The 5,858-nt window shown below is 31.4% G+C and overlaps 1 long non-coding RNA gene across 1 annotated transcript; it reads right to left on the bottom strand.

Annotated features, from left to right (window-relative positions):
* Positions 1-900: 900 nt before the first annotated feature.
* On the bottom strand, positions 901-4,627 carry LOC139481819 (uncharacterized). The gene is made up of 3 exons (XR_011654698.1): positions 4,485-4,627; positions 3,666-3,734; positions 901-2,904 (listed from the first exon to the last, which is right to left on the bottom strand). It is a non-coding gene; the product is annotated as an uncharacterized lncRNA (long non-coding RNA).
* Positions 4,628-5,858: the final 1,231 nt, after the last annotated feature.

Here is a 5,858-nt window from a genome sequence, read left to right as displayed (position 1 = left end):
TAACGAATGAGAACATAAAATGAAATAAAGGAAAATTGAACCTCTCCGATGTGGAAAATTGATTAAACGTTAAAGTGGTATGAATGTTTTTATTATAAAAAAATTATCTTTAAGGGAACGAGCTCAACTTTTTATAGTAGGGAAGATATTAAGTGAAGCGTTTTAACTTTTGTAATTAGTTTAATTGGTACCATATGTTAACATAGATCTGACGAAAATTGTTTCTAACATATTATTTTTATTCAAGATATGTATTGTAGTAATATAACTTATTTAAGTAACTAGTAGTGTGAATGCTATATCAGAGTGTAAAATTACCAATTAATTAGGGGTTCGGTTTTATATCGTAATGCAGTCAAAAAAGCATTGCTAATAAAATTTATAAATAAAGTATTTTTGACTTATGTTTTGATATTCTTTACAACATCATATGTAATGCAAGTAGTGTAAATGCTGAAATAAATATTTTTCCCTTTTTGGTGGGATTACAATATCATACCTACATTTGTAAGAAATAGACCGTTATAAAATCTATTCAAACATACGTTTTGGCATTCCAGAATAATGCTAAGACAAGGGTTCAGTAGGACCACAAACAAGTTAGAAAAGATAACTGACCATCATTACTAAGCAATGATATTTTAAACCTGGTATCATAGAAAATTGAACACTTTATAGACCTTAGATTTGCAAATTACAATTGATAATTAAAACCCTTTGATTAGTAATAATCGTTTGTTAAATTGTTTTGTTATTAAAGTTACGCAAAAAAAAATGGATTTTCTTTACTCATGTAATACATTTAATAAGTAATCCATATAATATTTCCATTTTGCGTTACTTGTGAAGGTACTTCTGAGATGTTCATATTTGGATATCTTGATCATTAAAGGGTTCATATTTTTGGTATACTTTATTTCTTGAATTTGAAACTTGTGCTTATATAAAGTCTATATGAACTATATATTTCGTTTTACAATTGAATTAAATACAGTGTTTTAATTTAGCACAGATTTGAAAAAAAACCTTATCCAAGTTATGATACAATTGATTATTATCTATTCGGTTCAGGAAAATGTAATACTAATTTAACTCAATGGCCATCCTCTACTTGATTTTGAAATTATTACATTTTCTGAACTAACATTATAAAGTATCAGTGTCGCTGAAAGTAGCAATCAAATATTAACGATATTGTTTTTCAAAATATAGACATACAAAATGAGTATCTTCAATATAAACGTAATAGCAGTTAAGCAAATATATGTATTGTCTCTTTATGAATGCAATACAACTGAGCTTTAAATGAAGCGATGAGGGAATGAGGCAGCTAACACACAAATCATTTGACTCAGAATAAAATTATAGATAAGATTGAATATATAACGTGTTACTGTATTCAAATATTTGTCATCATTTATTGGAATGATTTTGGGAATTTTAATTCAGCTGTGTATGTCTACGATGCATACATGCAATTCTAATTATTGGGAAAGTTTATATGAAATTATCTTAACGTCAATACGTTTGCTATTCACTCAACACACTAATGTTGTCGTTGTTATATATGTTTACACAGTTTAACCTGCTGGGTCAAAATTGGTGTTTCAATAACCAATTATACCTGTTTGGGCCCCTAACCTAAGTTTGTCAATATAACGGAACTTAAACAAATGAATCATGTTGGAGGTTTAGTTAGGTATACAAGCTAGTCAAAATTCGATTATGACGTCGAATTTTCTTGCTTTCCTCTGAATTGCCTATTATGACGACATGAAAAAAGGCGACTATGCATGATGACGTCACAAAGAAAAAACAAACCGGTTTGCAGATCATTTGAACGAAGGAATAAATTTGCCTGCGTATTTTTTAAAGATCATTAGCGAAACAGATTATACCACCAAACCTCATGCAAACGATATCCATCCACTCTCGACAGTTAAATTTGAAATATTCAAAACGCTCGGCGAGCCTCGCGTTCTAAATTTGAGTGGATAAATATCGTATCACATTCGATGCAGTGGTAGAATCTACACATCTTTGAACATGATGAACTATGGATCACATGTGGAGCCGGATGAACCATGAACATATTTAAATGTGTATACACCTAAAACTCAATATACAGGCTGCATGGTTGTCTAAATTTCCGTATAGCCACGCCATTTGATCTTTGTTGGGTTGTAGTCTTATTGCCAATCATATCACGTATCCCTATTTCTAAAATTGTAAATCCTTTCACATTTGAATCATTTGCGTAGAAAGTTATTTGATTTGACATTCCAAGTTGTGACCACTAAAACTAAAACTTCATCTGATCGGAGAATAAATGGGTATACATTTACAATTAATTCTCCATAGGCGGTAATGGTAACGTTTTCCTCCTTTGCTCAGTCCATATCGTTTACTTGAACATGTATGATGGCTCATATCGAAGCTGATACATTTACACATGTCTGGTTAAATTTTCGGGGTGGCAAGTGAGATTACTTTTTTTCGCAAATTGCTGGACCCCGGAAGATGGTGAAAAATGTCGCTCTCCTCATGAAATAATCCCAAAATTCTGATCATAAAATTCAATAAACAAATTGTCCTTTCTGATAATTTATTTCAGGTCAAATCTACATCTTTCTTTTCTCATCACATCAGCTCTATAAAACAGTTCTTATTGTTCCTTTATGTCCACACATCAGCTCTATAAAACAGTTCTTATTGTTCCTTTACATCCACAATTGTATGGCGGACTAATATTTTTTTTTAATTACGTCATCTGAGTTCCTCATCTCAAGGTCTATTAGGGATCCTGACCCATATTGAAATCCATACTTCTGATTTTTCCAAATATTTTTATGTGATCTTCATCGGTATAACATTCTGAATAAATCTGTGTATTTTTGTCCATTTCTGAAAAAATATAATGTTGTTTTAGCACTATAAGGCAATGACACTTTCGTCGCTATATTCATTTATTTTGAATACAATGTGTATGTATAATTAATTTCTTCCAGAATACCTTCACTAGTCAAAACAAGGACAAAACTTCTGATTATAACCTTTAATTACAATACACAGACCCTGTTAAAGCATTCTATAAAATTGTCTTGTGCCTGAAAGTGTATTTTGACAGAGAAATTATGCAAAAATGAAGATTTTATAAAAAAAAGCCACCAAAACCATTATTCTTACTAGTGGAAATCTGGTATTTAAAACTGTGGAAAGCACTCTAAACTACTGGGAAGGTCATCCTTATCATATAATTAGAGTGCAATATAGTGCAAATTTTCAAAACTTGTCCTTTCACATAATTCTATTTGAGAAAAAATGTTTTTAACATGTATTTCAGTGAAAACCTTTTATCAGTGAGAAATCCACATGAGGTTTTAAAGGAAACATTGTGACATCACATGTATTATGGCGTCATTAAATAACGACAGATCAAAATAGTGCTAAATATAATTTGCAGTGTTACGTGAGAAACAGTTGCCGCAAGATTTAACTCGAAATATTGAGTCGAAACGATCTGTAACTAAGCCTTTTCATTTAATACCAAGACCATAGCAACAGTTTTCATATTTGCATATTTCTAACATACCGACTGTAATTTCAATTGCATAAATACCATAAATAAACAATTTAGAGCTTGCCTAATAAAAAAAAAGGCTTACCAGTTATTCAGGACTTTTTAAAACCTCTAGTTTGCCATCTCAGGTTAAAAAGTAATGATATGTCTTGAACTGAAATAAGACAAAACAAATATTCAGGCTGTGTTATCATTTGATTTAAATACATACATGTAAGTATTATTGAGAGAGAAAAATCTATTTCTTGAAAGTTTAATTACAAAGAAAGACAAATGCTTCTCCCTTGTGGCTTAGTCACCTTCATTTAAACCTTTTATATTAGAAGCGATGGGTAGTAGCTAACTAGCTTAATAGTTGAATAGGTACAGAAATATTGTTTTCAAAAAGGTTTGACCCTCCCCCTTTTTCACTGAGAAATGACAATATCTTTTGTTTTGCTCAAGTGCATTAAAAATAATAATTCATGATTTTCTTAAAACATGTACATGTTTTTTCTGTCTTTTTGCATATGATATCTACTGACCAGGGGTCAAATCATTGGATAAAAGCACATGCGATGATGTATCTCACTTTACTCGTATGAAGTGTGCTATCTCCCTTGATTATCAGGTATTCCTGTAGACCGAAGTGATAATTACATAACAAAGACTATATTGTGTCATGTTTACTTACAATTTAATAATATTCAAAAGTTATTTCTTGCCATTTTCAATATAGTAAACAAATTCCTTTCGGATCTCTCGGAAGTAAACAAAGTTATGATTGTGCCTATAAAAAGTGTTCAGCCCCGTGCCAGTAATGCATTTTAAAAGCGAAAATTTCATTGAGTTTTTGCTGATCTTTATCAATAATATTTATCTTAAACCATTTATAATAACTAGGTATAAATAAAAAACTACTAACCATCATTTTAGGTGGTGTACAAGGTGAAATCATCCATATATCAGCCTGAAAACTTCTGGAATTAAGCTTCTAATTTGGGTATACATTTACAATTAATTCTCCATAGGCGGTAATGGTAACGTTTTTGGTTTGATGTTATATTTTTTATTCTCGTGGGATTTTGTCTGATGCTTGGTCCGTTTCTGTGTGTGTTACATTGTAGTGTTGTGTTGTTGTTCTCCTCTTATATTTAATGCGTTTCCCTCAGTTTTAGTTTGTTACCCCGATTTTGTTTTTTGTCCATGGATTTAGGAGTTTGAACAACGGTATACTACTGTTGCCTTTAATTTTCCTCCGTTGCTCAGTCCATATCGTTTACTTGAACATGTATGATGGCTCATATCGAAGCTGATACATTTATACATGTCTGGTTAAATGTTCGGGGTGGCAGGTGAGATTACTTTTTTCGCAAATTGCTGGACCCCGGAAGATGGTGAAAAATGCCATTATCCTCATGAAATAATCCCAAAATTCTGATCATAAAATTCAATAAAAAAATTGTCCTTTCTGGTCAAATCTACATCTTTCTTTTCTCATCACATCAGCTCTATAAAACAGTTCTTATTGTTCCTTTATGTCCATTTTTAAAACCACAGCATCCACAATTGTATGGTGGACTAATATTTTTTTTAATTACGTCATCTGAGTTACTCATCTCAAAGTCTATTAGGGATCCTGACCCAAATGGTCAAAGTTTTTATTTTTCTAGAATAAAAAACACCCGAGATGTAAAACTTTTTGACAATAGAAAAGAGATGAGGAACATCAACAACATGTGGCCCACATTGAGAGTGACATGGATATGGAATAATACTTCAAGAGTACTTGAAATCATGGGGTACCTATTTCCCTGATTTTTGTGGAGGGTCTTATATATAATACGAATATAAGTGTCGAACGAAATATAAGTTCTGTTGGCCAAATCAAGGCAAGAAAGATCACTGTTACCGTAGGGTTGACTTCATGGATACGGGCATGTGATCTAGATGATACATCAAATATTAGCAAAGAACTATGAACTACATATACAACATAAGACAATATTTTACCAATTCAAGCTTTAAAAAACTCAAACTTTACAAGTTTTAATCCAAATGAAAAATTAGCTTCGATCGATAAAAAAAAACATACTTCCCGTTATGCTTTGCGACGATGAAGTGTTTATTTTTTCTCCTTATAGTTCTCATATAAAAAATAAATCATTCATTTGGAGGTTCCTTACTATATCATAATAATGAATACTACTATCAAAATCAGACAAAAGACTATATTTCGTTTGACACTTACACTCGTGGATAAAACCATCCACGAAAACCACGAGAATAGGCACCCCAA

Source organism: Mytilus edulis, chromosome 7, assembly GCF_963676685.1.
Source record: "Mytilus edulis chromosome 7, xbMytEdul2.2, whole genome shotgun sequence".
Taxonomy (NCBI): Eukaryota; Metazoa; Mollusca; class Bivalvia; order Mytilida; family Mytilidae; genus Mytilus; species Mytilus edulis.
This window is presented reverse-complemented; position numbering and strand designations above follow the sequence as displayed.